At 35.3% G+C, this 23269-nt stretch overlaps 3 long non-coding RNA genes across 3 annotated transcripts; 2 read left to right on the plus strand and 1 right to left on the minus strand.

Annotated features, from left to right (window-relative positions):
* The first annotated feature begins 1170 nt into the window (after positions 1-1170).
* On the plus strand, positions 1171-12969 carry LOC141815441 (uncharacterized). The gene is made up of 2 exons (XR_012600548.1): positions 1171-1237; positions 12859-12969. It is a non-coding gene; the product is annotated as an uncharacterized LOC141815441 (long non-coding RNA).
* On the plus strand, positions 6423-7392 carry LOC141815440 (uncharacterized). The gene is made up of 3 exons (XR_012600547.1): positions 6423-6510; positions 6593-6658; positions 7021-7392. It is a non-coding gene; the product is annotated as an uncharacterized LOC141815440 (long non-coding RNA).
* Positions 12970-19395: 6426 nt separating the features above from the next.
* On the minus strand, positions 19396-20882 carry LOC141814368 (uncharacterized). Its single transcript, XR_012600485.1, has 4 exons — positions 20748-20882; positions 20322-20630; positions 19775-19883; positions 19396-19701 (listed from the first exon to the last, which is right to left on the minus strand). It is a non-coding gene; the product is annotated as an uncharacterized LOC141814368 (long non-coding RNA).
* Positions 20883-23269: the final 2387 nt, after the last annotated feature.

Below are 23269 nucleotides of genomic sequence, written 5' to 3' on the forward strand. Positions count from 1 at the left end.
TCAAGAAAGACAAACCTTCTCAATTTATACAGTTTGTATTTACTGATCCTTTTTGATCAGTCACCAGACACTTGTAGACTTAATTTAGAGTTGTTTTTAAGTTGTTCTAATAACTTATCACAATTATGAGTCTAGTTGATTAATGTCAACTTTAATCAAATCCAATTGATTAGATTATTAGATATATGAAACAGATTCATATTTCTAATCTAATCTAATTAATCAGATTAATAGATAAATAAAACAAATCTATTTTCTAATTAATCTAATTAATAGATAAATGAAACAAATCCATTTTTTTTAATCTAATCTAATTAATCAGATCATACAAATAAAATGAAACATATTCATTTAATTAAATCTAATTAATGATCCACATAAATAAATGAAACAGATTCATTTATATATCAAGGTTATGGGTTGTAGGTTTGTATCTCTGTTTGTTATCAGGAGATCAAAGGATCAAATCTCCACAGATACAAATTTATCCATTTTTTTTTATATAATTGGGCTGACCCAATTAAAATTGACCCAATCCAATTCTAGAAGCCCAATTAATTTCACAGCCCAACATGAACCCAACCCTGTTCGTTGTAGCACGTTTTCAAAAATTTTTTTTTTTTAATAACAAAGATCAAATCTGATCTTTAATATTGATTTAAAAAAAAAACATGCACTTTTTTTTTTTTACTGTGCAATAAGCACAGTTCGATACTGTGCACGAAGCACAGTTTCTCAAGCAAATTTTTTTTTTTTTAATATTAATCTGAACTTATCAGATTAATGAAGGAATAATAAAAAATTGTGCCGCACAGTCACTTCCCTTTTTTTTACCGTGCCGTGCCCTAATCAAAGCACGTTTCTTCCTGCCGCCGCCGAACTTCTCTAATCTTTTTTTTTCTCTCTGTGCACGAAGCACAGTCGCCGCTCCGCCGGTCCGACGCCAGCCTCTTGCCAGCGCCTGCTCCGCCAGTGCCCTGCCGGCGCCAGCGTGTGCCGGCCTCTCCGGCACCAGCATGCCACTGACAAAAGACAACGCTTGTTGTCTTGCTGCCGACGTCAGCCCCACCGGCGCCAGCCCTGCCGGCATCGCCATTGCGCGCCATGGACAGCGCCTGTGCGCGGTCACAGGCGGGCTGATTTCGCCCCGAAAAAAAAAACCGAGAAGCGCCAGCTTCTCCGCCGACCACTCAAGCGGCAGTGCAGAACAGAGAAACGTTCGGAAAAATACTAACAGGTATTTCTTTCTAACACAGGCTCTGATACCAATGTAGGAATATACCTGTTGTAGCGTGCTTCTTTTCCGGCGAACTGGGACTGCTTCGGAGAAACCCTCTTTTCTGGCTCCGGCGGCAAAGATCGCTGCTTCTGTCGGAAGAGTTATCACTTGACGGAAGACTCTCCACGATTCCACAAACCAAATCCTACGATTTGGCGTTCTTCTCTAGCAACCTCTTCTCCTCTTCACTTGGACGCAATCTCACACCCGGCACTCAGCCATCGAACCTTTGTCCCATCCTCTCCTCTCCCTTTAATAGGGAGAGGCTCTCTGCTCCACGGAGTGCAGATCATGCGGAGCGTGGCGAGAACCGTGGGTGGTGGACGGGCGGTTACAAAACTGCCAACAGTTGTTGCAGAAGCGGTTTGAATCGCTAGAAGGGAGGAGTGAATAGCGAAATCCTACAATTCAAATTTCGTTCTCTTTCTAATGACTTAACAAGCACACACATTAATTAAACAAATAATACATAAGAGACAAAGAGACACAGAGTTTTACTAGGTTTGCAACTAACACGTTGCTAGTCCAAGAACTAGGCAAGTATGTCCACTATCTTCTCCTCTTCATCTGTTCTTCGAGCTTCAACCCTATTTATAGATTTAATTTCGATCTGACCATTGTGTTGACATGACACTTTCCAATTGCCCGGAAGATATCCGATCGCTCGGACCTCGTTGATGTGGCTTTAAGCTTTATCCTCTTTGGCAATTGCTCAACAACGACTTTGGATGACTCATCAGCAGCTTCCAATCGCCTGGAATACTTCAGTCGCTTGTAAAATAGTCAACCTTTATACTTGACCATTCGCTGATCTTGCCTTCTCCGATCGCTCGGACGATTTCTCTGGTCGTCCAGACATTAGTCGCTCGGATCCAATTCTGATCGCCTTGAGCAAACTTCCTCTCGACTTCTCGTCTCTTGAAAGCTCCAAACCCTTCCGACTCACTCTTGGTGCATTCTTCTCGCTTCGTCAAAGTAATCTTCCACAGCTCCTCGTACCTCGGATGATCGAACCCGTCGGCTCCTTTCTAGTGTCATCTTTTTTGCTTGCTTGTGTCTTCTGCCAAGGCTTTGCCGTCTCTGATGCTCCTAAGCCATCGGATACCTGTATGTTCTTCTAAATGTCTGCACGCAGACACACATATAAGCAATATAACAAAGACTAACTTAAACTTATATGACAACCCATCAAAACACCATTTGAGATTCTAATATTCTCTGGTTTTTTATGTTTGTCAAAGTAAGTTTAAATTAGGGTAAAGTAATCATAATGTAAATAAAAATAATTATTCTAGCTCCTCTACATTTATACCTAATTTTCATTTTCTCCCTCTTTTGACAACAAAAAGATGAGGTGAGAAAACTCAAAATTTTCTCTCCTTTTTTTGAAAGTTTGGTAAAAATATTCTGAGTTAAAATAAAAATCTAAAATTTTTATCATGTGGAAAACATAATATTTCCTATCACATAAAATTAGTTTTTATCAAAAATTCTTTTTCATTAATTTTCTAATTGCGATATACATGTTTTTTAAAATAATTTTTATAAAATTTCTAAGCATCCAAAAATCATGAAATTTTGACTAATGACAGAACACATATAGTATGTTTCCAGAAAAATAATTTCCAAGAAAATTTTCATCAGAATGTACAGAAATAAAATATTTCTTTCTAATCATGTATATCGAGTCAACCATCCATTTAATAATTTCTATTTCTATAGTTAACTTAACCAAACATTCCTGATAAGTCAAAATTGATTTTGGTATCAAAATAGATTTGTGTCAACTGGAATTATCAAATATTTTTTAAGAATAAATTTTTTTGACACTTTTTTAATTTGACCCCTAGGATTTCTAAAATAATATTTTGGTCCTACATATCCTAATCCTTGTCGGCTAAATTTTGTTCTTTGGTTTTTCAAAAACAAATTCAAATTATCTGAACTCATAGAAAAATTTTCTATGGCTAATTTTAGAGTTTCTACTTGTTCCCTTAGTTTTGCATTTTCATCCTCAACTTTTTGTAAATCTTCTATTGAGCAAAAGATAGCTAATTTATTTTCTAACTCAAATTTAGCTTGCTTTAAATCAATATATTCGTTTCTAATTTTGCACAAGGATCTAGAAAGCATTTTGATCGTATCATAAAGTTTATCCGAAGGTAAGTTATGTACCTCACTTACCGTGTCGGATTCATCTGTCGTGGCTCCCCCTACACTATTGCTTTCTTTGGATGATGTCACATCTTCTTCTTCATGGATTGCTATGAACACTAGTCCCACAATTTGTTCCGATCCTGACTCTTCTTCTGACGTCTCATCCTATGTTGCTTTTAGGTTTTTGTGCTTGGTCATTGTAGGTTCCTTGTCTTTGCCCTTCTCTTTGTTCTTTTTCTTGAACTTGGGGCAATTATCTTTAATGTGACCCTCCACATCACAATTGAAGCAACTAACCTTTTGTTTTTGCTTCTTCTTTAGCAACCTTATGGTTTGCCTCCTATCAAAGTTGTTAGCTTTATAGAATTTTTTTCATTTTCCTAACAAGGTAAGCTTCTTGATCTCCATCCATAGACAACTCCAAATCTCACTCGCTTTACTTTGCTTGTAGAGTTATGTTGTGGTTCATCATTCCTATTTCTTTCATACTTGCACATTTAGATTCATGTAATTCTATAGTAGCAAAGAAGTCTTCTAAACTACTTACTATTGGTGCAATCTGTTGGGACCGATGCGTTCGCTAGAGGGGGTGAATAGTGATTTCTCGAACTTTCCTGCGAAATCATTAGCGGAAGCAAAAATAAAAGTAAAAGAAAGATCAATCGCTAACTCAGTTTGTTTACTTGGTATCCACCTCTACGAGGTGACTAATCCAAGGATCCACATACACAGACGACCTTTTCACTATGAAAATCCTCCTTTTCGAAGCACGCTTCGAAGGTAGAGAAAATCCTCACAAACTGATCTCTTCCTTTCACAAGAATGAGTAGTGAAGTATGGAGAAAGAGGAAATGTAAAATACCGAAACCAAAAAGGGGTTATTTGTAATTTAATAATAATAATAATAATAATAAGGAATAAATAAAACAAAAGGGATGAAAAGATTCGACTCGTGAAGACGAATCCAACGAAATTGATTTGAGTCAAATCGGAGGTCATTTGGTTAGTAAACCAAGCGAACCAAAATTGAACCTGGTTTGCTACAGTAACCGGTTCAATCGGTATAATAAACCTTAGATTTAATTGAGTTTAGCCAGTAAACTTGGTTTAATGACGCCGATTAGGATTAAACCGGATAGGTTACTGTGATTCCTCGTTATAACTAAATCCTTTAGGGCATGTTTGGTAAGGGGTAATCAGGCTTGTAATGTAATCAGGATTACATTACAAGATGATTTACTTTGTTTGGTAACGTAATCAGGCTTGTAATGTAATGTAATTGGATTACAAAAGAGGAGCCAAGATATGTAATCTGGATTACAAAGGAAATAGTATGTAATCCGATTACATTACAGATTCTATTTTTATCGTACCAAATATACCCTTCCACTTTATTAATAAAATTTATAATTTTATAAAATCAATAATTTATTAATTATAATTAATAATTAATTATTAATAAACTTAATTAAAATAATTAATAAAAGTATTAATAAAATAATAATTATTAATTATAAAAATAAGTATTAATAATTATAATTAATAAAATAATTAAAATAATAAAATTAATAATAATAATTATTAATAATTTTAAAAAAATTATTTATTATTATTATTAATTAATAAAATATTTATTAATTATTTTAATAATTTTTATTTTATAATTTTAATTAATAATTAATAAAATTAATAAAAATAATTAATAAAAGTATTAATAAAATAATAATTATTAATTATTAAAATAAGTATTAATAATTATAATTAATAAAATAATAAAATATTAATTTTTAAAATAAGTATTAATAATTATAATTAATAAAATAATTAAAATAATAAAATTATTAATAATTATTATTATTAATTTAAATAAAAATTATTTATTATTATTATTAATTAATAAAATATTTATTAATTATTTTAATAATTTTTATTTTATAATTTTACTTAATTATTATTTAAACTAATTAATTATTTTAAAATAAAAATAATTAATTAATTATTAATAATTAATTTTAAAAATTAATAGTTAATAATAAATTATTAATTATTAAAAATTATTAATTAATTTTAATTAGTAATTAATAAATATTTTAATAATTTTTATTTTTTATAATTAATAAAATTATTAAATAATTATTAAATTTATTAATAAAAATTATTAATTTTATTAATAATAAAAATTAATAATTAATAATTATTAATTATTAATAAAATAATTTATTTTAAAAATAATAAAAATAATCTTTATTATTACATTTATTTTTATTTTATTTTAAAAATTAGGAGGGTATTATTGGTATTTTATAATAATAAAAATTAGATTCGTTACTGAAAATAATGTATACCAAACACTGTAATATAATCATTCTTGTAATCAAAGATTACATGCATTCCTTCAACCAAACATAGTAATATAATCTTGATTACATTACATTACATTACAAACTTGATTACATTACAAGCGTGATTACATTACATCGTACCAAACGTAGCCTTAATCCCTCTCTGCGCCGCTTCTCCTCTTCCTTCTCGCACAGCCCACGCCGCTGCCCTTGCTGTCACAAACCGCCGCCACCTCCCCCTGTCTCCCTCACGCGAAGCCACCGCAGCAACAGGCCCAACCCCGACGACTTCTTCTCCCCGAAAGCATAGCAACCCTAGCCGGAATCGTGGCCACCGCCGCCGCTCGATGCCACACAGCGCCTGATGCCGCCTCCGTCCTTCGTTGCCGCCGTGTGAAGACCAGCACCGCCGCCTCTCCTCTTCTTCTCAAGCTGCTGCCTCCTCCCCTCCCTTCCTCGCCTTTCCTCCACCACACGGCCGTCGCCACGCCTTTGGTCACCGCCGTGGGACGCCGACGCCGCCTGCTGCTCCCGACCGCACAGGGCATCGCCGGATCGAAGAGGTAAAGGGGAAGTTAGCTGGGTTGCGTAGATTTCTTCGATTTTGTCCTTGGATTGTGATTTCGCTGTTCTCACAGCTCATGAGGGGGCTGATTTGGTTGCTGTTTCGGGATCGGCTCAAGAACGAAGAAAGGGGAACAGATTTAGGGCTTCAAAGCGTTAGATCTTGAGGTAAGTTCTTATTGAGATGGTTGAATCCTTATGCTTTGTTTGGTGCCGGTATGATTAGATCTGTCCTGTTTTCTTTGAACAGAGTCGTGTAAGCAAAGTTAGTAGGGTGCAGCAGTGAGCTAGGGCTTGGAACAAGCATAGATCTGAGGTAACCTTTCTCAGTTAAATCTATATTGATTAGCAATGAAGCTTTGAGTATTTGGTTTAAGGGATGTGTTCGGTTCATGTGGAATTAAGGATGATGGATGTTGAAATCCAGGGTTTGATTGGGGGTTATGAGTTGAGGATTAATCACTGTTGGGTTAGGTTAACCGATTCGTTGGGTTTTATATGTTGAACTCGGTAGTAAACCAAGGAGGGTGAGGTTGGTTTATTTAACTGGATTGTGGTTGAATTAGTTAGGAAACTTAAGAGGATGGGTGTGTTATTATTTAGTTTTGTTGGGTTAGAATTTACGTATGATAAATTTAATAAGATAGTGTATTAAGTGTTGTATTATTGTTGTTGCAGGACCTTGACTTGACTGGTCCTATTATACACCGAGTCTGGTTATTTTCTGAGGTTCAATTGTTGACGATCATCTTATCAGGTAACAGATAGGTACTTGGAGCTTGGAGTTCGGTCGACTGCTGTTGTCTCACCTCGGAAGGTTTTTCTGTTAGTTGCATTTGGTCTGTCGTTGTCTCTAGTATATTTACTATTTGGTGGACATGTCGTTATAGTTCGGATTTGTCATGACTGGAGTGTGTTGGATTTATACTTGTTATCGGATGTTAATTCGGATTTCGATGTTTCCGCTTAGTATGTGTTGCTTTTGTCGCATTATATTGTTAGTGTGCATGTGATTATTGTCGTGTGGCCGTGTGGGCCTTATTTTATAGTTGTCTGTGGTTGTGTGTATTGATTGGACGAGTAGTCCTATTCCAGCCGCCTGTGGCTGAATATTTATGCATGTATTCAGGAAAATTGTCATAATTACTGGGGAGATGCTTTCGAAATTTTTCGGACGGCCTTCTCGGGGCGTGACAGGAAAGCTTTTACAAAGTCAAAGTCTTGCCAGAAAGATGAAAAAAATGACTGTTAATTTCTTCGACGTCGTCTGCCATTTTTATGTATTTCCGTACATCAGTCGACTGCTCCAAGGGCCAGTCGACTGATGGGCTTCAACGACTCTTTAATCTACATTTAATCAGTCAGCTGTCGCTCTAACGGTCGTCTAGCAGTCGACTGTACCATCACCAGTCGACTGATGGACTCGATTGATTTTTTTGTAAACTCTGTGTGTGCTTCTGATCAATCACCAGTCGACTGCACCAACAGTGTCAGTCGACTGATCAAGCTGAAACTTCCCTTTCAGCTTCTTTTTCAGCCCTTAGCTTTGACGCAAACCTTCAAACGTCTTCCACAAGCCTCGTGCCCTTTCTTGCACTAGCTTGAGACGTTTCCCTCAGCTTCGTCGTGCTAAGTCTTCCTTTGCCAAGGCCTCCGGGACTTCATCTTTTGCCAAGAGGCCTCGCCTCCGGGACTTCATCCTTTGCCAAGAGGCCGTGCCTCCGGGACTTCACCAAATGCCAAGATTTCATTCCTGGACTTTCCTGTGGACTCAAACCACATAAGTTAGATCATAAAAATTGTCTAACTTAAACTCATTTTAGTCAAACATTAAAATCCAAATCACTTGAGGCAAGATTGCACCAACACAATCGACCTCAAGGGTTTTGATATTTGCTTGACAATATGTTTAATGGATGTCTGGTCAAGGTTGACCTAGTCAAGTGAGAAATCTTGGAGAGTAAACTCCAAACAAGAGGAAAATCCTAAGGGATTGAATCTTAGGTAGTGAGAGGTCTTGGAAGATTTTTCTAAGGATATAATTACGTGTAAGCTGAGTATTCAGTTAAAACCGAACCAAATTAATTGAAATTGAATCGAAGCAAATTTTTTCAAACTAATCAAATCGATCGAATTTTTAAATAAAAATCAAATAAATCGAACCGATAAAATATCAATTAATTCGGTCAAAAACTAAAATAACCGGATTGTTAAGTATTATGGAAGATTTATCAATTAAATAAAGATTTATAAGTTCACTTAGAAACTTACCGATTATTTTTTTATTTTAATTAATTCGGTTTAACTTATAATCAATGGTTTACGATACGATAAATGCATTTGATCATATAAATGTTGATGAAATACAAACTCCTAAAATTTAAAAATTATATGATATGTTAAATGCTAGTGAAAGAGAAGTGTGAGAAGACATTTCTTTTGGTCAATTTTAACTGTTAGCTATTGCTAGACTATTGAACATCAAGGCAGAACATCGTTTCTTTAAATGATATTATGATGATATTTGTTAATTGATGTTAGAGTTGCTTCCTACTAATAATATAATGACTAATAATTTTTACAGTAAAAAAATTGATCAGGTGTTTAGGTTTGCCAATACAAAAGATTGATTGTTATACAAATAACTACATGATCTTTTGGAATGAAGATAGTGAACTTATTGAATGCAGATTGTGTAATCACCCTCGGTATAGGCAGCGCAGTCGCGTATAGGGAAGAAAAAAATATACTATGGAAAGTTATGTATTATTTTCTGTTAACTGTTATACTTTAATGTTTGTATGCATTTGCCAACAACAAGCTACATGAGGTGACATCATGTGCATGTACACAAAGGAGATATAATGTGTTATCTTGTTAACTCCTCTGTATGGAAACATCTTGATACAATATTTTTTTCTTTTGCAATGGAACCACGTAATATAAGACTGAGACTTTTAGCAGGTGAATTTCAACCATTTAGACAATCTGGACAACAATATTCATCTTGGCCAACCATATTAACATCATACAACTTACCGCTATGAATGTGTATGAAAGACAAATTCATGTTTCTTACCATGCTTTTTCTAGGTCCAAAGAATCAAAAAGAGAAGACAGATATATTTTTACAACTTTTTATTGCAGAGTTGAAAGAATTATGGAATGTAAGGTCTTTGACTTATGGTATTGCAAGTAAAACTAAATTTACCTTGCATACTGCTTTAATATAGATAATTAGTAATTGTTCGACATACTTAAAGTTGTTTGGATGGAGCATGACTAGTAAATTAGCATGTTCACGTTGTATGACAAAGTCGGATGCATTTTTATTACTTTACAGTGAAAAAATATCTTAGTTTGATAATCACCGTAAATTTTTATCAAAAGAGCACCCTTTTAGATGAAATAAAAAAAAGTTCATAAAGTGGTCAGAAAACAATCGCCCGCAATCAAGTTAGGAGAGGAAGTCTTTCAGAAAATAGACAACTATGGACTTGTACCAGTAAATTAGATGAGTTCTAATGATTTAAATAAATATATTGCTAGGGTCTACAAGTGTGGTTAGAAGAAACTAAACATATTTTAGGAGTTGTCATATTGAAAGTATCTGCTCATTCAAAATAATTTAGATGTGATGTATATGGAGAAATTTTTTTTAGATAATATTTTCAATACTGTGATGAATGTTATGGGCAAAACTAAAGGCATAGTAAAATCATGCGAGGAATTAAAATAATTACTTAACAGACCTGAGTTGTTAAAATGAAACAAATAGTAAATTTCTAAAGGCTTGCCATACATTAGACAAAGAAAATAAGCAGATATTGTGCCGTTGGTCAAGAGAAGTAAAATTCCCTGATGGTATTCCTTGAATATGTCTTGATGCATAGATATGAACAAATTAAAAATGTTTGGAATGAAAAGTCATAACTGTAAGATACCGAAAAATTTTACTATACATACGAAAAGATTCGTCTCGCGAAGACGAACCAAACGAAACTTGTTTGGACCAAATCGGAGGTCGTTTGACCCCTGAACCAAGCGAACCAAAGTCAAACCCGGTTTGCTACAATACCGGTTTAGTTGGGTTGGTTCAGTCGGGTTAGGATTCAGGTTATTTGGTTTGGATTGGCTGGTTTGGATTGGTTTAACCGGTTCGGCCGGTTCGATTGGATTAGAGGCTTTAAATAACCGGTTCGGAGTTGGGTTTAGGTTAAACAGTGAACGCCGATCCCCTTCTTCTCCCAATCCTCCGCTCGATCTCGCTGCTCTTTGCTCGATCCGTCGGCCAGCGCCGCTCGTTTCTCTTCGCCGATCGTCGTCGGCTGTAGCCGTCTTCCTCTGATTCCGAGCCAGCCCTCACTTGGCCTTCGTATCACAGCGCCGATTCTCCTCGTCGTCGCGTCTTCTTATCCGAGCTCGCCAACCACTCTCACCGTCGCCGGACGAAGGAGTTTGAACGCTGGCAGGCGAAGACGACGCCAACCATTGAGCCATCTTCTTCGTGAGATCAGCCGACGCAGATCTGTTCTTCGTCGAGACCTCGCTGCTGCCGCGGGTCGACAGTGCTGGCTGTCTGCTCTCCGATCGCGAGCCTCTTTTTGCTTCTTCCTCGTCAGGCTTGAGAACGAACGGTAAGCAACCAGATTGTGGATTCTTGTTATCTTTGGATCTGGGATGCTGATTCCTAGTTTTGGATGGGATTCACAGTTTGTTTGGAGTTGGATTTGGCATCGGCAGGGAGCTGTAGGTTTCGGCTGCAAGCAAGAGGAAGGAGAAAAAGGTAAGCTGGAATATCTTGGTTCTAAGGTTCTGGAGCTAGGCTTTGGGATTTTGATTGGTGTTCTCAGATTCTTGGGTTGCTTGAGCTCATAGGGTAATTGGAATTGGCATGATCAGCAGCTTCAACCAAGAATGAGAGCTTGGTTATGGATCTGTTCGTGAGCAGAGGTGAGATTTGTTCTTGATGTTGAATGGAGGTTTATAGTTTTGATTAATCTGAGTAGGTTAATCTGATTTGTGGATAGTTCTGTTAGGAGGATTACTGTTAGATGGATTCGGCTAAGTTAACCCTAATTTTAGATAGGGTTGATTTTATTTACACAGGTATATTCTGGTATTGATGGCAGTGATTGGTAACTGCAGGACATTGATTTAGTTGATTTGTTCGGTTGCGGTTATTTGGGGTTCTCGACGTCATACGCAACCTATCTTGGCAGGCGGGTACCTTGACTTATCTTTTATAGATATGTCTTTAAGATATGTGTAATTTGCTAGCTATCAGTAATTCATATTCCTGTTCATACCTATTTTACTTGCTACTTTGATCAGACTTTGATATCGGTTGTTACTGCTACCTGATGGTATCGGGTACCTTTTGGTTATTGTGTTTATCAGTATTCAGTTATCTTGATATCATCTGATACCTTTGACATGCTTTGGTTATCCGATCTCCATTGATTCTGACATCACCTGCTACCTGTTCATATGCTATTACCAGTATTTATACTAGATAGGAGACCTTATAGCATTCTGATTTCTGAGCATATGATATGCATATGTAGTTGGATAGGTGGTGCATGGACCATATTATTTGGATATGTAGTGAGATATATGATGCATGGACTAGTGTCATACATCATGCTTGCATATATTGCATACTGACATGCGGGATTCCATTGTTGTTGAGTCCAGCGTCAGTTACATGCGGGCTACCAACCAAAGGGTGTGTGTAATTGCATGTCTTGTGATCATCGGCTCCTGCTCCTATTTTAGTCGAGTCGCTCCTATTATAGTGGTAGCACAGTTTGAGCCCGTCGCTTGTATATGATTTACACACACAATCCACTCATGGGTTAGTGGAACCTTTAGGTTGGTGCATACTTGCCCTGACAGGAGCTCCGCTAGGCCACCCAGGATAGTGGTTTTGTAGCGTGGTAGCATACAGGGATCCCTCCTCTGTCATTGTGACCAGGAGATGAGAGCTTGCTCCCCCACTTATGAGTTGGGTTACCAGGATAGGTGTACACCTCGAGGACATCCTGTCCACTCGGTCACGCAGGAGCAGTGACGGCAGAGTGCACAGAGGTCACAGCCCTACCCACGCGACTTCACCACTGTGGATGAGCGATCTGACTGGCGTAGTTCCACTCTACCTCACCACTATAGGGGTGACTGATCTGACTGGCGTCAAGGGTGACCAGGACATGCATTGCACCATGTGCATACTGCACTGATTGCATTTGATTGTGATTGTTGCACTTGTTTGATGCCCTTGGATGACATGCATATACAGGAGACCTATGTATTGGTTTTGGGACGACTTTCACCTTACTACTTGATTATCAGACTCTGGTATGTATAGATCTACTGTTGTTCAGTTTACATATCTATTTACCTTTCAGTAGACTGTACATCATGATATTACTGTTGATAGCTTTTATATACATATCTGCTAGATACCCGCTGAGTTTCTTTTGGAACTCACCCCGTTTACCTGTATGTTTGTTTCAGATTGATGCCGTCTGGAGAGCTGCACTGCTAGTCCTGAACCCTTGTGTTTTGGGTTTATGTTCTTTACAGTATCAGTGTATTTGGACTTATTAGACTTTTGGTTGTGTTTTCTATTTGGGTATCTGGTTTTCCGATGATTCGATATTTGTTTTCCATATTCGGGTTGTCTATCGGATTTTTGATGGATTCAATATGCATGCGTGGTTGATATACTGGACTTGGTGATGCTATTAGTGGTCGTGTGGATCACTTTAGGTGGATGTATGACATGAGTGTCACTTGTTCTTTCATTTCTGTCATATATCTATATATCCATAGCCTGTTATGGATTCTTTATATGTGTATGTATTCAGGGAAAGTCAATTGTTACAGGGGAGATGCTGTCGAAATTTCTCGGAAAGCTGTCTCCCGGGGCGTAACAATAACTGTCACGTGTTTATGCAAAGGCTGATTCTAATCGTCTTTCATGATCTACTTCTTAATAATATTAGGTGAGTACTAATAGAATTGAGTCTGTTTTTTTAGAAATTTGATATTGAGGGTTATTATGAAAGTGGAAATGATTACGTTGAAAACTGAAATTACTCTTATACTCTATAAACTTGAGCGTATATTCCTACCTATTTTTTTTATTCAATGGAACACTATCAGTTCATTCAACTTACGAAGCACGACTAGCTGGTCCTGTGCAGTACAAATGGATGTATCCATTTGAACGACTTTTAAGGAGATTAAAGAATAATGTTTGTAATAAAGTAAGAGTTGAAGGATCAATATGTAATGCTTATCTGGTTAAAGATGCATCTTATTTCTGCTCATATTATTTTATTGATAATGTGAAAATCAGACATTGTAAGTGTCCTCGAAATCTTGATGATGCTCAACCGATAGACGGAGAGATGCTTTATATTTTCAAATTTCCTACTAAAACAATGGGTGCATCTATTAGTAAATGGTTAAATCTAAAAGATTACCATGCAGCAAGAACATACGTACTTCTCAATGTGATGAGGTCAAGCCCTACTTAAAATGAGTTAACTTCTAATTTAAAATATTTATCTTGTTATTCGTTCTAGTCATAGGATATTTTTTTAATTTACTTTTATTGACAATTTGTATGAACAACCATTACAAATCCAAAATCCATCAATAGGTGCAAGTGATATAGGTAAAAAGATAGAGACTAAATTCACATTTTGATTTGAAATCTATGTAAGCTAGAGATATATCTTTTTTTGTGTATTTTATAATAAATTTATATCATAAATATTTATTTTAGATAAAGGATTGTAGAATTTTAAATGCGCAAGATGAAAGGAGAAAGAATATTACATCAAGACATCTTCGTAATATAAGAGTATTTTCTGGTTATTATGTGAATGACATGAAATTTCACGTGACACAATGCGATGCACAAGCAATGAACTCTAATTTAAGTGTTTGCGTAAAATGATCTACCACCAACATGATACTGAATATGATTACTATAGCACACTTGATGAAATTATTGAGGTTGAATATCCTACTTTACCCATAAAAAGGTGTAGGTTATTTAAATATCATGATATGATTCGACTCCAAGAACAGGTATTAGAATACATGCAAACTATAATTTAGTTAAGGTTCATACAAACAAAAGATTCATCAAGTTTGAACCCTTCATTTTCATGGTACAAGCTAGCTGGGTAAATTTTCTATCTTAAATACCCGAAGAAGAGAAGGAGATCTAGTGAATGATTATTAGTTTGTCGAATCAAGCCTCGCTCGAACATAGAAATGTTGAACTCTATTACGACTCAAAACCAGGATGCATTCAGAATGAGGAAGTGGAGAGTCATTTAGTTGATTTAGATATTCAATCTACATCCCAATTACTGATAGATGTATATGTCACCTACGAGGAAATAGATGATGGAGAGATGCCTACTAGTGAGGAGCTAATAGAATTTAGCGATAAAGAATTAAAAACTGTAATGTTAATGATTAGGATTGTAATGATGATTAAACCTTAGAGTTGAAAACTGTTATTATTATGTGTATGCTTGGTTTTTACCTGTTGGATTGTGTATGTATTATAATGTTATTTTATAGATATAATTATGTCAGCTAGTCCACCAGTACACAGTGGTCAAATTGCATTGAATATTGTTGGGGGTTGGTATGTATTGATGTTATTAGTAATTCAAATTCTTTTCTTCTTTTATAATGAAAAATAACATATTTTTTCATGTAATTTTATTCTTAATGGTTATAGTATCGCTGCGTACATCTCAAAAAAAAAAAAAAAGAATGACAATGTAATTGGTTCTACATAGAGGCATGTAGACCAAGATATGAAAGATTTTCATTACTATCCATTATTCTCTAATACTATTTTTGATATTTTTACAGAAAAAATATACTTGAGAGCTAGGCCACAAGAAAGAATTTAAAATAATATGGAATATTTATTCTTAAAAATTGTACAATGACCTGATGTACAAGTGGAGAAAAAAAATATAAAAAACCATTATATATGCCTGATAAGATTTGGAATGAATGACAAAGTATCTGGGCTATAGAAAAATAATAGAGAAATTCAACGACTGCTCAAAGCAATAAAAATGCTGAGGTCGGTGGCAGAGCACAGGATCATCAAAACGTACAGTTGGATCATGATTTATTGTAGAGCATGCAATAAATTTGATGAGTTTACAATAATATTATTACAAATTTTTATAATTGATAATAATTGATAATTTTAAATATTTTATCTTTTCAGGTAAATACTTTACATAGATCCAGTACTTGTTTCGAGATATTTAAACATGATTAGTTTTATTAATTATTTATTATCTAATATTAATATATTTTTTTAATAAGGCGATATGACTAATTGAGTTGCACAGATGTCTCGGCCTAATGTAGAGGGGATGACTTAGTGAGGTTATCGGATGAAGCTATAAATGATATATATTATGATGTTGTTGGTAGAAGTAAAAAAAAAATCCCCTCTACGGCCTTGGCTCCCATGCACATGTTACATATGATCGTGTAATAGCTCATAGGGACAACGATTGATCTAGTTCTCAATCCAATGAAATACGAGAGTTATAATTAGAAAATCAAGCACTGAGAGATCGGGTTAAGACATTAGAGCAGGTCGGGGCAATCGATAGACAATCGGGTCAAGATAGCAACAGACTAGTCGGAGCGATTGATGGATGATCGGGTCAGGACAGCAGTCGATCGACAAATGGAAGAATTCTTTGATCGCTATTCATTAATGAGTCATGCTTGTTAGTACCAATGGAATCAAAATATCTTCACAATGGTATGATATTGTCCACTTTGGGCCTAAACCCTCATGGCTTTGTTCTTGGGCTCTCCCCAAAAGGCCTCATTCCAATGGAGATACTTTCCATCCTTTTTAACTACATGATCTTTTCCATGTACTTTAGATGTGGGACTATGTTTGCACCCTTGCAACCCAACAATCCCCCCTCAAACAAAGGACCACAGGCCCTCCTCAACGTCGTTTTTTGATGTCTGAATCCTCGACCCACCAGGACTTTTTGCCCCTCGGTCCACCAGACCAACTAGGACTTCCCACCTAGCCGCAACTAGGACTTTTTGCCCCTCGGTCCACCCGATCTACTAGGACTTCCCACCTAGTCGCAACTAGGACCTTTTGCCCCTCGGTCCACCCGACCTACTAGGACTTCTCACCTGGTGTCTGGTCATTCAGACACGGGAGCACCCACTTCCTTTGTTTAAGGTTCAAACCACATGGTTAGATCTGGATCATGACTCATCCGGCGGTTAGTCCGGTGAAAAGCGGTCTCGCTCTGATACCACTTGTTAGTACCGATGGAATCAAAATATCTCTACAATGGTATGATATTGTCCACTTTGGGCTTAAACCCTCATGACTTTGTTTTTGGGCTCTCCCCAAAAGGCCTCATTCCAATGGAGATACTTTCCATCCTTTTTAACCCCATGATCTTTTTTATGTACTTTAGATGTGAGAGTATGTTTGCACCCTTGCAACCCAACACTGCTTTTCCCACGCCGCATGATTTCGATTCATAATAGACTCAAGACCCAAACACTCTTGATTAGTAGAAATTTTGAGGTGTATTAATTTTCAACTTTGTTTTTATATTTATTTTTTATTAAACATTAAAATTGGTTCTGTTATATTTGATATTATATACAATGCTAATTATATTATATTTTTTCAGAAACAATATTGATAGAATTTTAATATTTAAATCACCAACGATTTAATACTATATTATGGAATTAAGGTATGTTCTTTTAATGCTAATTATATACGATTTTAATATTTAAAAAACTTATGTTAGTGATTCAATTTGTATATTTTTTTGATAAGTTATTTTAACTTTGTGTATATCTGTTTTAATATTAGCTTCATTATTTTTGTATTATTTTAATGATTATACTTTGTGCTTATTTGATTTAATAACTTATCGTGTTTTACTTGATGTAAGGATTGGATGATGGAGTTTTTTTTTAAAGGATGATAACATATTTGTCTCTGTCATTTGGATATTGTTTGTATCTTAGACCTAATTTGTATCAAACTTTAGATATGAATTGTATCATGGATACTGTTTATATCGTTTGGATATTGATTGTATCATTTGGATATTGATTGTATCGTTTGAATATTTATTATATCGTTTGGAGATTATTTGTATCGTTTGGATATAAATTGTATTATTTGAATATTGTTTTGTGACATGTTTTGATATGAATTTGATTGTGTATATGATAGATTTATGATATAGATTGTGAATGTTGATTGTGTACATGATAGTTTTGTGATATGGATTGTATATAATAGTTTTATGGTATAATATTGATGAAAATAGGTTATAAATTAGAAAAATAGGGATATCTTGTCGAAATTTTTAAAAAATTAACGATCGAACTCACATTCAATCGCTAATTTTTACGACCGAATTCATATTCGATCGCTAAATCAAATTATGACGAAAATATGTATAATTTTTTTTCAATCGCTAAATCCGTTTAGCAACTAAAATTTTGGTCGCTAAACGTGGATATTTTTATAGTATATATACTAAGAGATTAAATTAAAAATTTTGAGACTTAAATAATATATTTATTGATTATATTAAGTAGTTCAAAGTTATCAAATATTTAATTATCGAAGAAGATAAGTGGATTGAGATCAAGACATTTAATCATCAAGAAATTCTGATAAATATTGATAGATAGAAAGTTCATTAGTAAAAATTCAACTGTAAAATATATGAAAAATTAAATAAGTGTTAACATTGAACAAAAGTCCAACAAATCAAAATTATATTTATGATTGATGTAGCTTAAATAGATTTGCAAAAGATTTATTTTCACCTTTGGATAATTTTTAAGAAAAAAAATTAGGATGAATATGAGATTAATGCCCCTTAAGGGCATCATAGGATGTGTATATGCATTGTTATTTTAGTAATTTAGTTATTATTTATGTTTTCACTCTGCTAACTTAAATTATAAATGAAATGGCACAAAATCGAAGTGCCTATTCACCGGTTAGTCACATCCAATAATTCTACACCTTCAAGCACTATAAAAAGCTAAATGTTTATTATTTATTTACTTTTAATATTAACAATTTATAAATAAATTGCTAATAGTTAAGGTGTAACTACATCTAAGCTTTTAGGCAAAAATCAAGATAATCTCGTTAGAAGATATTTTGTGAAGCACCTTGGCCAAAGATAAGAAAAAAATAATAGAATGTGCAAAATGGATAAATATTAAAGAAAACTATTTATTTTCTAAATTAACGTGGCAAAATGGACTTGCATGTCCTTCCTAATCTAATTAGATAAATAATCACAACAGAAGGAATTACAGAACTTCACCCTTCATTGGAGGGATAGTGAAGCCCTTTCAGAGACTCCCTAAACAATTAAAGAAATAATTCAAACTTTAAATCATTAGACTTGTAGGACCTTGCATTGATCAGAAGGAGCCCTTTCAAAAATTCTAAATGGCATTGGCTTTGGTAATAATCCTCGACCAGCAATTATAGTGGCTCGGTTATAACCTCACTGCAATGTAGCCACAAGTGCAAAGATGAGTTACCACTTTGCCATTGTCAAAACTGAAAATGTGGCACTAAGGTTTTCAATTCCTGTGATCATCGATGATAAATCTCTAGGTTAATTTATCAATAAAAATCTCTATTAAGATTTTACTTTTGAAAATTAAAACACAATTCAAATTATAATGTTCTTATTCCTTCATTCTGAGAATTAACTGGAAAAGAATCCTGGAAAATAAGAAAATTTCAAGGCTCATCCTATTTGATCACCTTATACTATGAGAAGTTCAACATGTTCACTTTTACTTTTTTTAATCAGATCAAATATTCAATTTATACCAACTAATCCTAAAATGACCAATCCGACTTCACAAAAAAGTTTCATCGACTATTAAATAAATCGAAAAGTAATCATAACAGACAGCCGATCGATTCAGCATTCTTAGATCAACTGCCCATTAAAAAAAATTCATCTATTAATTCATTGAAGCTTAGACTCAATTTTTAAATTCTTAGAAAACTAAAAAGGCTCTGTACACAAATATTATACTCGGTTGTAGAAAGTCTGCAGGAGTGCCGATACTCAATCTCAGCTTTCATCGTCAGGCACTATACACAAATATTATACTCGTTCTACAAAGTCTGCAGGAGTGCCAATACTCAATCTCAGCTTTCATTGTCTAAACTTAAGTAGGGAAAGTAGGCATCTCTCGACGTATCTTTTATCACTCCTTTGCTTGCTATATGGCATTTAGATGAGAAATCTGAGATGAGAAATCAGATGAATTAGTGAAAGGGTATTTACTAGGAATGCAAGTGTGCGTCATTGGGACGAACCTCTGGATGATGATATTTGCAGGCCGATTTAAATTTGCGCGCCCCGTTTTTGATGTACTGACGGTCTTGACTTGCCATGTCTCTTGGGATGTTTATCGGGATGTATGTGCTAAACACAAGGGCATAGCATCAGCTCACATTGTCGTTTAAATATCCATTGTTAAAATAACAATTATGCACAAATAACAGGGGGCAATTTGGCATTTCCTGATATTAGCGGCTCTATTTGAGTAATTGCTCTAACATTTATCTATCTTGTCTTAATATTTCACAAAAGGAAAAAAACAGACAGCAAAGAAGAAAAAAAACATAATAATAAATCAACCCATTCCAAAAACAAGAAACTTCCAATGATGGTGGATTGTAAACTATCTTTGTTAATATTACTTTAGAATCTTGACGAAATATATATATCTAGAAAAACAACAATCTCTGGGAATATAAGCATGAGATATCTTGTGCATTCATGAATCTGAAGTGATAAAGGTCTTAAAGAAAATAAAGGAATGCGGTAAGAATTTCATAATTCAAGCATGAGGCCAATTACCTGATAACCATTGCATTCTGAATTTGAAGGGAACAGAAGTCCTGGAGGATGTAAATGTGATTCTGAAAAATAAGCCGGTGATGCAACTGTTGAAGGAGTTGGGACATAAAATGCCCCTTGAGTTGGGCTAGGTGTCACAGGGAGCGGCGACGCACCAAATGGAATTTGTTGCTCAGATCCACCAATTTGACATACAGGAAGAGCACCTTGCTCAAGGATTGCTACAGTTGGTTCAGGATGATGATACTTACAATTCGCTGCATATTTGCAATTACCGGTATGCATATAGCATGGGCATTCCTTCTCTCCCTATAATGTAATATAAACACATGAGGTGAAATCATGTGACAAACATGCTTGTTATGAATCAATATAAAGCAAAATAGCGATGATCACATGGCATGAAAAAGGAAATAGTGGACTTACTGGTCTAATAGGAAGACCTAAGAAGTTCAATGCTATTGGAGCAGCTTCTATTTTCTTCAAAGAATGAGTGTACTTGCAGGATTTCCCATACTTGCACCTGCCGGATGTTTTGTAAAACTGCAAAATAGTTTGTTATAATCACAACAAAACAATAAAATTGGATGGAGGTGTAGTTTTTAATCTTAAACCAGCGATCCCAAACTTCAACAGATCTAGCAAAAAAGAAGTCATAATAAAATCCTATTAGTGTATTAACTCATATACATAAAATGGGATCAATATGTAGGAATATATGACTCCCCAAGTGGTCCCATGTGACCACGGATTTTGATATTTGGACAAAAGGTTTAAGTTGGGTCTTATTTTATGTTCTAATATGTGTATCTGACTGTACAAAAACTTAGGCATACACACATGACATGACCAAGGTTGTGAGCACCTAGTGACTTAGGGTTTGTTGAGATCGGCGAAAGAAGGTATGGTTTACCTGAGGGATTACAAAATGAGAAGCATTGGAGGTAGTAATTGTACATGGGAAGTAGAGTACATACGTAGATTCAAAAGGATGACATAGGAAAGGAGCCAAAAGCTCGATGCATATAAGGGACAAGAAGCTTTTGTGAGATGGCTGGAGATGCACCATGTAAGCGGCCAAGAAGGATGACATCAGGCTGGAGCCGAAAGCTCAACACATTTGAGGGACGAGAAGCTTGACGAGAGATCTTGTGGCGGAAGACAACTATTGGTGAGTTAAGAGTTAGGAGCAAATTGTACTCAGGTGAGGGTAACTTTCAACCTATGTAGACTCGATTATTAGATGAGTCATAGTCAACATACTAGTCGACTAAAAATGTTAACTAATTGATTGATGGTTGAATTGACTGGGTAGTTGACTCAGAAACTATCAGAATAGTTGACTAATCGACTATTGTTTATGAGCAGTTGACTGATATAGGTTGGATGAAACAATCACCGAAGAAAATGGAGAAAAAGGTCACAATCCACTAGATTTGGTCAAGGTCATTGACTCGTGAATATGACTAGTTGACTAGTGAACTTTGGATGAAATACTCATTGAGGGCTTGTAGAAAACGATCTCAATCCACTAGAATTCCTTGGATAGTTGTGAGAAGGAGGCTTTAAAAATGGTTTGAACAGCTATGAACAAGATAACATGTTGATAAAAAACAACGTATAATTGTTATTTCTGTTGAGCCTTAATTGTCAAACTCTAACCTCTGTTGTGAATCTCCGGTACATATTACAATCATCTTGTATGAGATTTCTCCATCTCCAACACTTTATCAAAGAGGAAAAAATATAGAACATTCTAGGGGTGATATACTAAACGGATTATAGGTTGTGGACTAATAGTCTGGGGCGACCAAAACATGTTAATGGTTGTGTTAGTGATTATGTGCCTACTTTTATCTTTATTCCATTGTTAACTTTGTTTTTTGGCCTTGCTAAAGTATTAGTAAGAGAAAATCAAACTTTTTAACATTAACCATGGAAACATAACACAAAGAATAGATAAAATGCATCTATCTAACTAATTTTCTACTATTAGATAAAGCTTATCAATCCATGTTACCAAGTAGATAGATTAAGTTAATTGATTTTTGTATAAATTTTTTTAATAGATGAAAGATCAATGGTAGGAAAAAAAATGTTACAGTGCTGCTTGAATTTTCATACCCCCAAATTAAAATTCCCATGACATTTGCAAATATGTAAACTATGGAGGGGCTAAGTAATATTCCGTACTCATTTAGTAATATATGTATTGGTATTGTGGGTGCACCTAAGGTTGTGCAAATGGTGAATTCCCCTAATACAACAAATTGTATCAAAGTCAAGTTGATACGTGTCCCATCCCTTTTGAGGGTTCTTGAGCGTTCTGTCGTCATTCTGTGTTCCACTGCCACACCATTGTCACACAGTCCACAACAATCTGTTTGTTTGTCAGTATCCTCTGACTCCTCTGCATGCATCTCATCTCTACCATGACATTGCTCTCTGTGTTGTTTGGCGTAGCACAGTCTGTTCGCGTTCCACAACAAGAACTGTTGTCAGGTCATCCATAGTAGTTTATCTGCCAATGTTATCCTTCTCACACATTGCTCTGTGTAGTATACGCTGCTTTTGCAAGTTGTCAAGTCCTTATGTGTTATCCGACGTCACTCTTTGATTTGCATGGCACGATTAAGGCGTTGAGCCCTTTAATCGCACGTTGTCTGATGTGATTAGGGCATAGGTCCTTCCTCCATGCTGTTTGATGTGCTTTCTCTCTCCGCGAACAAGAAGTTTGTGTCACTTGGTGTGAGCACATTCAAAGCCTTTGCTTGTGCTTCTTTTTTTCCTGGAAGGAACCAAAACAATAGTTTGGAACCTTAACCAGATTTTAAGTTTGTCGCAACCATTCGAGCAAGGATATCAACAACTTGTGGTAATTAAGCATGTAGAACCCTCTACTACCTTGATGCTACTAATCAATTCCACTACCATTTTTGGTTTTTCTA

The sequence above is a fragment of the Curcuma longa genome, chromosome 21, assembly GCF_044706935.1.
Source record: "Curcuma longa cultivar G26 ecotype Majalengka, Jawa Barat chromosome 21, ITB_CL_G26_1.1, whole genome shotgun sequence".
NCBI classification, from domain to species: Eukaryota; Viridiplantae; Streptophyta; class Magnoliopsida; order Zingiberales; family Zingiberaceae; genus Curcuma; species Curcuma longa.